The 14,710-nt window shown below is 46.6% G+C and overlaps 1 pseudogene; it reads left to right on the forward strand.

The window, feature by feature from the left end:
* Positions 1–311: 311 nt before the first annotated feature.
* On the forward strand, positions 312–6,565 carry LOC119279784 (annotated as a pseudogene).
* The last annotated feature ends 8,145 nt before the right edge of the window (positions 6,566–14,710 follow it).

Here is a 14,710-nt window from a genome sequence, read left to right on the forward strand (position 1 = left end):
TGTCGCGCTGGTCGGCGCAGGTCTGAAGTGGCAAGGAGGCCTCCGGTGGCGTTGGCGCCGTCCTGGCGTCACGAGGCTGCGTGGGATGGAGCCGCCTTCGATCTGCTAGGGTGCACGTCGCGGGCCTGCAGAGGGCCCGGGCAGCGCTTTCGGCGTGTCTTGGAGGCCCGTGGGCGGCGCGGAGGAGATCTGGTCTCGGGCGGATACTGTGGCGCGTGCGTGGTGCACGTGACGAGTGTCTGATGCTGGGCTGCGGCCGGCGATCATGGTGGTTCGCAGCCTCGGGCGGCACGCCTTTGTTCTTTGCCGGCATGGTGCTCGTCAGGGTGTGGTGGTTGTGCCGCGTCCAGTGGCTCTGCTCTTGGTTGGCCTTTGTTGGATCTGGCTTCTCGCGCCGGTGTTTGGCCGTTGTTGGTCTCCGCGAGGTGCGGTTGCGTGCGGCGGTTGCGGTCTCTTCGTCCACGGGCTGGTTTGTTGGTGGTGCTGGTGGACTTGCCGAAGTCGATGCAGAAATGATGTGCGACCGAGGTGGTGTGGAGCTTGGGTGAAGACATGACCTTGTCTCGGCTTTGTGTCGTTACCAGCTATGGCGGCGGCCGTGGCCGTCGTTGACCTCCCTGGAGGCATAGCTGCTTTGCTTAAACACCCTGCTCGCACGAATCCGACCATCTTGGCCTCTCCAGGGAAAACCCATGATCTTTTGATCGGACGATGGCGGCACTTTGGTGTGTCGTTTACCTCTTGGGGGCTTCGTCTCAGCAAGCGGGGCCTGTGGTTTGCGGTGGTTGTGGCATCCAGGCTTCTGTGGCAACGATGATGGTGGGAGCGATGTTGGTGACGCGATAATGGTTGTGGTAGTCGGCTCTTCTTTGGCGTGTCCGCGGTATTGCCTCGGTTCTTTTGTTGCTGTGGAGTCAAAGCTGCGGTGGCGGGGCCCTGTGGTATACGATGACTGGCTGCAGCTGACCTGTTCGGTGATCTTCCGTGCCTGGTTTTGTTCTTCTGAGTTCTTCGTCAGAGTCGGAGCTGTGTTGTCTGGCCGCAGGTCGACTTGTCGTCGATTAGGGTGGGCTTTGCCATGTGTGTTTCAGTCTATGGGTGTGGGCTTAGCCCTTGTTGTTCCGGTTTTTGTCCGGATTTCCATAATTAACTGGGTAATTCTCTTTTGCTTAATTAATAGATGAGGCAATCTTTGCCTCCGTTTCAAATAAATAAATAAACCAACTTAAAGAAGCTAGCCGTTCCACATGACTTTCCATTAATGTGATACAGTTTTAAGATTTTCAAACACCAACCGGTATCGATCTCTATATACAGTAGCTTTCATCAAGTTGGATGAAGCGGGCACACCTTTTACAAGTGAAATGAGGATGTGCAATGTTCGTTGCCTCACAGCCTTATGAAACTAACAGATGGTGCATACTGTGATAGAGGACATTGGCTTGATTCAACTTAACGTGGAGGTTTCACACAGTATGTATGCAATTATGGGCGAAGACTGAAGGCCCTCGACACGCAACTGCCCCGACCCAGTTGCATGTCCACTCTTGACACGTAAATCATCCCGACCCCGTTGCATGTCTACCTTAACCCAAAACTTAGTCGACTCGGTTGTATGTCCATCCTCGACACACAACTTGCGCAGACCCAGCTATATGTCCATTTGTCCATCCTCGACATGCTAATTTGATTATTGATTTTTTCTTCTATCCTGCGACTTTGTGTATTTTCAAAAATGTTCTCCATGTTTAAAAAAAAGTTCATCGCGTATTTATAAAATGATCACCATGTATCTATAAAAGGCTCATCATGTATTTATTTTTTTAAATTGTTCATGAACTCTGTTGTGTGTTCAGAGCATGCGTGCGTTTTCACCTCATAGTACCAGAAACAGTTGGTTTTCTTATGCTACTAGCTTGTGTTTCAGCTATCAGAATGTAATAATCATGTAACATAAGTGGAACCAACGAGATTCAAAGCGGTTCTGTAGATAAACTGACACACTGGTTTTGTGTTGTACTGGCATTTCATATTCGCCAGTATTGTTAGACGTATCAAGCCAAATAATCCCGACGTCGTGGCATGCATCTTTTCGGGCTCCGGTACTTACGCTCCACATGCCCGCGCTTGCAGCGGGCCTTCATGTGCGTCGGCGACATCATTTGATTTCATAACGAGATACACAAAACCCGGCCACATGAGTTCATTGGACATTGTAGATGCAAGTGTACAAAAATGCCTCCATGGATTTTGTAGCAGCTAACTCGCAAAAAAAAAAACATGTTTCTAGCATATTCCTATTTTTGTGGACAACCTCTACTAAAAAAACACAACCCACAAATGCAAAGTCCTAGCTGATCGAAAATAGAAGAAAAATGAGAAGAAAATCAAGCCCAATCGAAGAGGAAAACAAATAGGCATTCTCTTCTTGCCCCGGCAATGTTAACGCAACACATTATTAGTCGTCCAACTAATTAACCACCAAGTTAAAACAGAAACAATGGCCAAAAAATCATGTACAACACCAGTGAATAGACGGGAGGAGAGCTGTCAAAAGACATGAAACGGGAGAGTGATTTTAAACCGAGAGCAAGGCCATTCAATCCTGAAACGTAGCGGCGTCGTTGTGCTGCTTCCTGTTTGTCATGTCCGCTTAGACTAGTCATAGTGGGAGTAACTTAGATAGTAACATAGCACACTTTAATTTATTTTTTCTTATGTGCCATTGAGTTAAGGAGGAGAGAAGTATTTAGAGTAACATAATATGTTACTATAACATAACGTTTTTCGGAAAAGGATGAGTCTACAAACTAATAAATGGAGCCATCTATGACATGTTACTACTTTGCACTATGAAGATAGTAACTTAGTCTAGAGTCATATTTAATTAATCACCACTTTACAAAACGTGGCAAAAGTCACCGCACCGATTAATTGACACTGGCAAAAAATACTAAGAAAATTCTAATCGCGCTATACGTGGCAAATCGTCCACTTGCGGAAACATGTGACGGTGCACCGAAAACGGCCACTAATAGTGCGGTATGAGGCTGGGATCAAAACATGACCTCCTTTCTCTCACTTATGTGTGGATCAAAACATGATCGGCCGTTAACGATGCGGTCCGAAGCGGACATCTCAAGGTCTGGTCCGGATGCTAGTAGTCAGTAGGTCTTGGCCGCCATCAGATCCAGTGGATTGGCCGCGGATGGGGGGCACAACCCCTGGCCTGGCCTGAGGCACACCAAGCACTCCTCCCCTAGCCTCCACCACCGACATACATTTAGTAACCAATTGCTAACCAAGCGCTCCTCCGGCCCATTTTTTAATTACAATAAGTCAAAAGAAAACCTTGAACTTGTTGACAAAAACTAAACAGAACCTTGAACTTCCAATCTCTGGAATCAGCACACCGAACTATCTAATCGGGTCTATTTTAAACTTTGAGAGTGTTTAGCTGGTATTCGTTGACGTGGCAAATCAAACACTTGGATCGTTGACTAAGTCGTGTGTTCCTCTGTTCGTTATTATCGCTGCTTGTTCGTTTATTTTTCTGGTTTCCTTTTGTTATTTCTTCTGTTTTTTTAATTTCTTTACCGGTTTTCTTCGGGCTTTTTCAGTTATAGTTTGTTTCTTTTCTTTCTCGATTTTCTTTTTTTCCCTTTTTTGCAATGTTTCTTTCTTCGAAAAATGTTCAGGACTACAAAATTTTATTCACGTTTTGAAAAAAATGTTTGAACTTTTTTTTCTCTTTCCAAAATTTGTTCGAAATTCAAAAATATTCCTATTTTTCAAAAAATGTTCTTCTCTTAAAAAATTGTTTGAGACTTTAAAAAATGTTAAAATTCGAAAAAATGAGTTTTAAATAAATGCTCATAAATTCAAAAAAATGTCCGCATTTTACAAAATTGCTCGCTACAATACCTCCCAGTTTTCAAAAATTGCTTGAAGTTTAAAAATGTTTGTGTACTAAAAAATGTTCGCTACATGGCTACAGTACCTCCTATGTTCTAAAAAAAATGTGTTTCCAAAAACTGTTCAAGATTTTTGAAAAATGTTTGAGCTTAATTTTTTTTGTTCTCAACTTTGTAAAATATTCATGTTCTAGAAAATATTCAGTATTTCCAAATAGATTTTTCCGTGTTTGTTCTCAGGATCTGGCGCTGTTGTTGGCTCATTTTAATATGACACGCTGCCTAATAACGACTTAACGAGACACAAGCTCTCATTCGCTGTACTGGCTAACATCCGGCATGTGTAGCCGAAGAGTACGCGTTTGGATCCTCTCAGGGCACCTATTTTTTGTTACATTTTTAACTGGCACGAACTGGTGGTACAATATCCGCCAATGGGCCGGCCCATAGAGGATCCACGCAGCCAAAAATCCCGGGCTTGACCCGCATGTCAACGGCCCTGTTTGAAAACACTCTTAAGATTCAAAATAGACCGAGATCAGAGAATTTGATGTTTTGATTTCAGGGATTGAAAGGGGTTCAATTTAGCTTTCGTTTACAAGTTCAAGATTTGTTTTGGATTTTCTTTTCTTTTTCAATTACTAACCCAAGGCATACAGTTTATTTTCGGTATTTATCAAATAAACTGTAATTCGTTAGTAACTTTCCTACCATATATATCAGTGATAGTCGAATTAACACCTTAACTTAGGCTAAAAAATAAGATCACTAACCAACGTTCCTTCAATCATTTTCTCGGTATTTATCAAATAAAGTGTAATTGGTTAGTAACTTTCCTACCATATATACCAATGACAAAAAGTTCGGTTAAATACATTTGGTTACATTTATAATTTACAATACTATATTTATGGATTAGACAAGATCGTATGTGACTTCATAAATTTCTTTAATAATGCAACCTAGTGTCCTCTTTGTTCTCTGGGCTATGGATCCTTCAAGATCGAATTCGGGTCGTCATGGGCATTTCCGGGGAGACTTCTTGACTAGTTGCGTGGATACTAATTTTATTTTCCAACAAGAGCAAAAAACTACAAGACGACAACATCGATGTGTCATCGGTATGTGGGGGATGGAGAGGATGGAAACATTCTTTTAAGAGTTTTCTTATAATAAGTGTGTTTGATTAATATAGATATTCAGTTCCTTTGAAATAAAAAAGTTAAACATCACGAGCTACAGTGTGTACCTAGTGGCGGACCTAGGATCGAGTTTCTCGGGGTGCCAAACATCAATACCTAGTTAAGAGTTGTAGAAATTACACAAAAGTAGTATCTGGACCTAAACTTCATAGTAAATCCAACAAATAGTACAAAAATTAAGGTTAAATATAATAAGCCAACTATTTTTCTTTTTCATAGGACCCCTGCGTGTACCCTTTCCTTTACATGCACATCGTCGGTGATCCCTCGGCAAGAATTATAAATTCTCGCATACAATGTCTGAAAATTTGCACGCGCCACGGTCTTCAAAGGAGAAACAACGACTGATACTTCACCTATAAAAAAAACAAGACCGTCGGTCCTTTGAATAGAATAATAAACAAAAATAGGGAACCTACCAGCATTTGCTATCATCATACCAACATACGCGTGCCAACCAACCACATACTGAGAGTTGACAGGTGCAGTATGTGTTGTATGAATTGGTGCCCATCATCCCCATGTTGCATCTTGCATGACTGGTCATCCACATCTGCATGTGCTAGAATGTGATATCCAAATAAGCTGCATGCTCACGGCATATAAATGGGCCGATTTCCAGCCTTGATCAATCATTTGTGATAACTGATAAGAGCGTTGCCGAGCCTTCTTTTGAAGAAAGTGGGATGTATTTTAACCAAAAACTTTTTGGGTGTGTGCCTTGGTCTTTGAGAACTGAGATATTAGAGTAAACCAAGCGTAAATTTTGTGCAGCCCCCGCCCAAGATACATCTCCTCAAAGAAGCTCGTCATCACCTGTGACCCCCTATTACCTTTCTAAGATTTGTATGTATGATATAAGATGAATGCAACGAGGCATGGACTTGTCCACGCCGCCGGCCAAGACCAGCGCTACGCGCTTATGAAGGCATCGCCGTCTGCGACCACCAAGGCCAGCAGGTCGCCTGGGAGTTCAACTTCCGCGACTTCTGCCGCCTCGCCGACCCGCACGACGACAAGGCCCTCGACTACCTTGCCGAGCGCGGCCTCGACCTCGACACGCTCCGTAACGACGGTGTCGACGCCTACATGCTCGGCGCGCTGTCGTGGATCACCTACGCCGGTGCCTACCACGTGGCGTACCTCCTGAAGATCGTCACGGGCGGCGCCCCGTTGCCGCACGAAGTGGCCAGGTTCGTCGGCGCCATGCAATAGTACCTCGGCCAGCAGGTCTACGACGTTGCGACGATGGCGGCCGGCTGCCCGGGCATGCCGGTGGGGCTGGACCGCATCGCCGCTAACCTGCGCATCCATCCGCCGTGGGGGAGCCCTCGTTTTGCAGGCGCCGCCGGCGTGCGCGCGCTTCTGGCCTTCAGGATTTTGAAGGACGGGCAGTTCGGCGGCAACGTGGAGAGGTTCCGAGGCCTGCTTCAAGGCCTGCAGCATTAGTTCTTCGACGGTCGATCAGAATCATACACGAGCAACGTCGTTGGTCAAGAATTCGAATGTGCAACGGACTCATGCTGCCCGCCACCGCCACTTGCGTATGTGATTATTTAATGGTACTAGTTCAGAAGATTGTTAGTATTAGTCTTATATATAGGTCAAGTGTTTGTTTTTCTCATGGAAAAAAACATTTGATTTTCCTTTTAGTAGTATTCAAAACTTAGCCGAAAAATGGCTTCCCTCGCTTTGTATCCCAAAGCAAACCACCATTGACACATCGCAGTGTTGGGGCGAGCAGCACATCAAGCCCAAAAAAAAGAAAAAGAAAAAAAATCATAAACGGCAAAGATACAAGATACCAAAGGAGCCACTAACAAGAATCGAATGCACTAAGCACAAGCTTGAACATCGAAGCCCTCGGCAAACAGGAGCCAACACATGCCGCGACTGAGCCGAGGTAGATCCCGCTGCAGGAGGATTGTCACGCTCCGTCATCCCCCTTGAGCCCAGCCATCCGGTCCGCCATTCGTCTCTACCTCCGAAGAGAGCCCCTGCCCTCTAGTCCTGGATCGGAGGACACTACACCGTCGACAGGCAGAGTCGTTCCCCCTGAGCTCGCATTACCAGGACCAACAGGTTGCCGGGAGGGGACGACAAGCACAACTACCGCACCAGGCAGCCGCACCACCGAGCATCACCAATGCCGCGTGTCGGAAATTCAACCGCAAGTGGCCGAGCATGGACACCACTGACTATATCTGGCAGCCACCTCCCATGCCAAAGCCTCGGCCACCACTCCGCCGCTCCAAGGTGGTGTCTTCAAGAAGAAAAACGACGCCGGAGCGCCGTCACCATCCAATCCGGAGATTTGGGGCTTTCACCCGGGACGAGGAAGGGAGGGCGAGGGGGGGATTGCGAAGCCGCCTTCAAGAAGGGGAACGACACCGGAGCGCCGCCGGCATCGTGGCCGCAGCGAACAGCCAAGGGGTTTCCCCCAATCCATCCCCCGAGAGGAAGCACCATCGCCAGATCTGCTCCAAGGGCAAACCGGGAAGCCCTAGGAGCCAGCCACGCTCGCCGCCGATCTGCCGTCCACGCGGTCTGGAGAGGCGTTCCCCGCCTCTGCATCAGCCACTCGCTGAAGGGGGGCCGACGTGCTCCACCAGTGGCCGCTGCCACCACGCCAGGCGCAACCGCGTGGAACAGAGCAACACCGAGCCGAACGCACCGCCGCTAGGCACCGGCCCCGCCACCGCCGCCCGCCGCCGCGCCGTCACGCCCTCGGCCAGCGCCACGCCGCTGCCCGCTAGCCCCGACCCGCGTCGTTAGCGAGCAGGGGAAGGAAGGCCCCGTCGCCGCCGAGGCTGACCGGGCTTCGCCCGTCAGTGCGAGCCGGCGGCACGAGGGAGGAGCCGAGCAGGAGGGGGGCCTGTGACCGGGGGCTAGAGTTTCCCCTCCGCGTCGCTCGCGGGAGTGACCGGGAGGGGACGGGAGGGGGATGCCGTGTATTCGAAACTTCCAGTCAAGGGTCCTTTTAGTGATGGTTCCCTAAAAAAAAGGGTTTTAGTGATACGTGATGTATTTGTCGTAATACTTACTTGAGTAGTTAACAACTCCAGTAGCGAACCTCTGGGCGATCGCTCGCGCTAGCCACCTCATCATTTTTACTGTGCTAGCGAGAGAAAAAAAGGAAGGGGTAAAAAGGGGCGGACTCTCAGGTCATGCTCAGGTCATATAAATAGCACGCAATTGCTCTCTCCAGAAGTCTAGGTCTTAGAGCATTACTAGTAGTACCCCTAAACCCTCAAACCCTCAGAAATAACCGCTTTTTTACGGGTTGACACAAAAAAATCGCAAAGAATAGAACCCATTAACCCTTAAACCTTCAAATTTTTTTAGAGGCTCAACCCCTATTCTCCTTCCCAGCCTGTAGAAACAGGGGTTGACAGCCCAACCCCTCCCCGACCCGGTTCCCTCGCCAGTTTCGCGCGGGAGGGAGTTTTCAGCTCCCCCTCCCCCGATCCGGCCGCCGCCGGCCTTCGGCCGCCCTCCCTCCGCGCCGCGCTCCGGCGCTCCATCCTCGGCCGCACCTCCGCCTCCCCGCCCCGTCGCGCACCGTCCCGCCGCCTCCCCGCCCCGGCCGCGCCTCCTCCTCCCCGCCCCGACGTCCCCTCCTGCATCTCCTGCGCCGCCGAGGCCCGGCCGCCCTCCCGCCTCCCATCAAATCCGTCAGCTCCGCTGATCCGGACGAGGCAGAGCACAAGCTCCCGGTCGGATTTGGCCTCGAGGGCCTCCGGGGCCCGATCCAAAGCCACCATGGCCGTCCCCGCGTGAGCCCCATCGTCCTGCGTGGCCGGCGACTGATCCCGCTTCGACCTCGCCCGTGCTTCACACGTGGGAGATGACCACGCGCCTCTTCTTCACCCGCGCTGCAGCTGCGCCGTGCGGGAGCAACGCCGGCCTGCGCGTGCCTCCAGGCTCCAGTGGCCGTGCAGCACGTGCGTATCAGAAGGCTGCATGTTCTTGATTATCCTCTGAATCTGAAAGCCTACTGGCAGCAATCACAGATGCGGCAAAGTATCTACGGCGGCAGCAAATTTTACTTGCTAATCTCCTTGCGTGTTGCGCTGGATGGATTTAGCAATTACGATGGATGGATCCATGTGTGTTGTGCTTAATTGCTTCTTTCTGAACATGTGCAGTACTAGCAAAATCCAGCTTAGTTTCAGTTTTTAGAAGTTTCAATAGTAGAACTCACTTTTGGCAGTATAGTTCAAAGAAGACAGCTGGTTCAATGACAGTTTTAAAGGTTGGGGTTGACGCAAAGACTAGAACCCTTAAATCCAACCCTTAAAACAGTTTAAGGATTGGGTTTGAGGGTTCTAGTCTTTGCCCTTGTTTTTCAACCCTTAAAAGTGTCAAAAAGTGGCACTTCTCAACCCTTAAAACTGCTACAAGGATTTGAGGGTTTAGGGATTCTACTAGTAATGCTCTTAGCCTATACCCGCTTTCTGTCCCTGATATGCCGAGCCTTCTTTTCAGGGAAAGTGGGATGTATTTCAGCTTTGTATACCACACATGTGACTGAGATAATGGAGTAAACCAAGGCCCTCTAGTTAATTTGTGGAGAGTTCCTGCCTACTGCCTAGCATTATTTGCTTCAGTGCAACAAATGTTCTACAAAACTCAAGTGCAATCCCTAGAGTCCAGCCCCCGGCTCAACTACTATGATCAGGTCGAGCGCGAGCAGGAGGGTGACGAGGCAATGGAGCTGAACAAGCCATCGGTGCCACCATCAAGTCGTATCGCGCAGAATTAAACCACCGCCCCTGAACAAGATGCAACTCAGGAGGCCAATGCAAGCGAGACCTCGTATTGTGCTGAGCTCGGGAAAATTGACCCCCGATGATACCTCCGAGACCTCGTATCGCATCAAGCTTGTGAAAATCGAGCGCTGTGTGACCTACGAGGCAGCTGCAGGGCCCTCAACGATGCATGGGACGAGCTGTAGGATGACATCACTGCCAACGAGGGTGGCGGCCGAAGATGCTGCCGCCATTTTGTCCCTCTGACATGACCAAGATTTGATTATGTGCAACTTTATTTTTAGTTACTAGTACAAATGCCCGTGCATTGCAACGGGCGAAAAAAGTGTGAACATACTCCACGTGGCATTGCATAACACTTTTTATACCCTAATGGCATTTGTCGGGGCCTAATTCAGATCCACAGTCTCATCCCATGAAAGAGTAGTTGTGCATGAAACAGTCTTTCAAGCTATTTTTTTTTTCATAAAAACACATTTTTTAAAGGTGTTTTTCTTTGTAATTTTTCAGAATATTTTAAAAAGATGATTCAATTTTTTGGTGAAATTTTTTTTTTGGAAATTATATTTCAGACACACACAGACAATTCTCTCTCTCTATCTCTCTGTTACTTACGAAAAGATGTACGGACTCGATCTCCCTTCCCGTAGTAGCAGGGTTTACAAAATACATGAAAATCAGCAGGACGTTAAGCACCGACGTATGCGTTAATTGAAATAAAATTTAGAAAAGCACTGAAGTAAATCAAAACCTAATGTATGCTTCTTCTGCTAAACTTCAGATTGCTTTGAAGGAAAATATGAATACAGCCAACTTGTCTTGCTTTATTTTACACGGCTCACTGTTTCCATCAAGATGGACAATGCTAACATAAGCAGAACAGAATGTGACTAAGCGACAACCAATGCACTATCTTTAGGACAGCATTCAGACATGAATTGCAAAGACGTAGCATGGATAAATACCTTCACTCTTCTAAGTAGTTCATCATATCTCCGATGTCCTTCTTGCAAAAATCTTTTTGTACAGTTGAAAGGACCCCTTACTTGTTTCTGTGTTCAAGCTCATTAACTGCTGAATTATACAAATAACATGTAAAATTTTATCTCTCCTAATTAAAGCATTGACAATAAAATCTAGAATATCTCCTTATTTGCATGAATCTAATGCAACTTCAAGCATGTCCAATACACTCGTAATATTTAATCCAATTTTCTCCTTCTGACTCAAAGACCAAGAAGTATTTGATAGCATGAGGCTGAAGGAATCAAACACGACCTTGCACCATTGAACGATAAAAAAATATCCATTGATCTGTGGAGGCGGCCAGCTTGTAAATACATATGGATAGTCAGACGGACAGTCCACTCACGACGTTGTTATCATCCAACAAGAGCAGCAACGATTTGCCAAATTCACCTTGGCCGCGCATATGAGGATCTGCAAGTATGGGTTGAGAAGGAACAACATCAATCAGCAAGAGCCGGCATGAACAAATTCGCTGCAATCTCACATGCCCGTATAAACAGATGAGACATGAACTTGAGGACATGTTTTTTATACCGCAAAATCTGGTGTTAGTATTGCTGAACAACGGATGCACGTACACGAAGGTTGCTCCTTTATTGATTCCTAACGCGCTGAGGCTGCTCGAGCTTATCATCTTCACCTCGCCATCCCGTTTCAGCACCTCCGTACACACAACCCCGCCACCGTAGCCCCTGGCCAGCGCTGCCTAGCTTGGTTCCACACAGCCGTCGCGCAGCCGTCGGCGCAAGGGACTGAGGCACTGTCCTAGGTGTCGTGGTAGCCAGCGTCGTGGTGGGCTCGGTAGAGCACGGGGCGGAAAAAATGACAAAATCTGCTTTGCATGCCACTACGCTTCACTTATATTCAATTCTAAGAAACCTTGAAATAAGGTTATCCTCATCTCTATAAGGTGCATATGCGGATGGGTTGCCACGGGTTGAATTATCTTTATTTGGATCATGAAGTGTTGGTGTGAGAAGCTACCCTAACATCCTTCATTGATGCATACTTAAGCTCTGCACTTCCATCGAATGAAAGAGTGGTGATGCATAGAATAGTCTTTTAGCGGGGAAACATACAATATGATTCTTACAGGTGCATGGAATAGTCTTTTAGCGGGAGAAACATACAATATGATTCTTACATGTGCATAGAATAGTCCCTTAGCTATCCGCATCCGGTTGCATTTTGCAAGAAATTTGACGAAAGTGAACAAATTTGAGAGATATTTAGACAAACCGGACATATTAATTCATACTTGAATAACTTTTAGATAAAACGTGATGCTTTTCATCTAGACTTGAGGACACTTATTACATTTTGACTTATTTTAACTAAACCGTACTCTAAACCTAGTCTAAATGACTATCGGCCCTTGCTCGTCCATTTTTGGCCGGCCATGAGCCCCGGGAACTGAAGCTCCGGCTCTGCCTTGTACCCTCTGCCTTCGCAGCCTGTAAGCGGCTAATCGGCTGACGAAAGGGCGGTGGCCTTCCTGAGACCAGAGTGTCGGCGACCCCCCATGTTGTACTCTTCCTCACTGTCAGCGGATATGATTCTTACAGGTGCATGGAATAGTCCCTTAGCTATCCGCATCCGGTTGCATTTTGCAAGAAATTTAACGAAAGTGAACAAATTTGAGAGATATTTAGACAAACCGGACATATTAATTCATACTTGAATAACTTTTAGATAAAACGTGATGCTTTTCATCTAGACTGGAGGACACTTATTACATTTTGACTTATTTTAACTAAATCGTACTCTAAACCTAGTCTAAATGACTATCGGCCCCCACTCGCCCATTTCTGGCCGGCCATGAGCCCTGAGAACTGAAGCTTCGGCTCCGCCTTGTACGCTCTGCCTTCGCAGCCTGCAAGCGGCTAATCGGTTGACGAAAGGGCGGTGGCCTTCCTGAGACCAGAGTGTCGGCGACCCCCATGCTGTACTCTTCCTCACTATCGGCGGCGCCCTTGGACGTGTCGATTTCGTGATCATTGCGCTGGGGCGCGGGTGTGGCGGAGCTGGCAGCGTCACCCTCGTCCTTGCTCTTGTCGTAGACTTCACCGACCGCATCGTGGATCTTCTTGAAGGCGGCTTCTAGCTCTGCTTGACGTTAGCGGTACCACCAGCGGCCGCGACGGATTTGGCAGGCGGTGCGATAGGAGTCGCTAGTGCCTCCTGCTCGGCCTAATCCATGTTCGGCGCAATTGTCGTGCTAGCGGCGAGGTGCTCCACCGCACTCCTGTTCTGTATGAGGGTCGACACTGGAGATGCCCTTATGTACTCTGAGAGTTTACGAAAAAAGTAGATCCTGATGATCCGGACAATTGCGGCCGTTTTGAGGGTCGATGTTGGAGATGCCCTTATATACTCTTTGAGAGTTTAATAATTCATCTATAGTATTGTATAACATTATTAAAATATTCGAATTCTAATGATGTTTTACTAGCAAAAGAGCCCGTGCGTTGCAACGGAAGAGAAAACATAACACACACTCTTAACTCAACAACCATCACTCAAGACCACAATAGGTCCATCTCCTTTATTTTTGCGAGGCATCATATTTATGTTACCACTTATCCTCCTTCTCACCCTCGCCGGTGATGGCCTCGGTGTTCACACAAAATAACAAAAAACGTGTGTTGAATATGGTTAATCCTAAGGCGTCTCTCTCTCCCTCTCTCCTCTCTCTCCCCCTCTCTCCCTCCCTCTCTCTCTCTCTCTCTCTCTCTCTCTCTCTCTCTCTCTTGCTCGCTTTCTCTCACTCTCGCGATGAGAAATCTGTTGTTTTCCCTTGCGACATTTTTCAGAGGTATGCACGTGTAGTTATCGATGTTTTCTTTTCCGTATATGGTTATAGTGGGGTATTTATTTGCAATCCGGATCGCCGTCGGTATGAAAAAAATGGATCTTGCGCTATAAATTATAAGTTTGCTTCCATAACAATATTTTAAAAATATTTAATAGGTAAAATTAACATCATATCTAGATTCCACACATTTTTCTAATAAAACTTCATATATAATATGTTAAAATCGAAGTTACGGTTTTAAAGATACAGATAATTTAGAAAATCATTTGGTTTGACTCAAATATATTCCAAAATAATATTTAAAAATACTTAACAGGTAAAATGATCTCATATTCATATTCTACATATTTTTCTAATCAAATTTCATATATAACATGTTCAAATCGAAGTTACGGTTTAAAAGATATGGATGATTTTAAAAAGCATTTGTTTGACTTAAATATGATCCGGGGATGAATTACCTAAAATATCAGGGGGTTTTCAAAAAATGTAAAATAACGGTTCGGGTGTGACTTAAATCTGGACAACAAGTTGATTTCAAAAAAGACAGAGAGTTTTGTGTAAAATACGAAAATAATGCTTCGTTTTAACTTAAAATAGGACTGCGGGTTGAATGCTCTGAAATAGAGGGACTTTTCTAAAAAAATGCCATGACGGACGAAAGAAACCCAATTTGCTTTATTATTATAGGTAAAGATTATGTAGTTTTTCTTATCGAAGGTCCTTTGATTTGTAATTCATTCCCAACGTTTTTTTTTCTTTTGCACTATTAAGGCCAAACGCAAAAAAATATCTCCATACTAAGGCTGATAAAAACAACATTGTTGTCGAGCGACCTGCACGTAGACTCCCCGTCAGGTCATCACGTGTACCTCCACCGCTTAGCCTATCCATTCGTCTCCAGCAAGATGCATCTGTATCCCTCTCATCCCCATCCATATGTACTTCCACCCAGTGGCGGAGCTTGGCCTCAAATCA

This window comes from Triticum dicoccoides, chromosome 3B, assembly GCF_002162155.2.
Source record: "Triticum dicoccoides isolate Atlit2015 ecotype Zavitan chromosome 3B, WEW_v2.0, whole genome shotgun sequence".
NCBI classification, from domain to species: Eukaryota; Viridiplantae; Streptophyta; class Magnoliopsida; order Poales; family Poaceae; genus Triticum; species Triticum dicoccoides.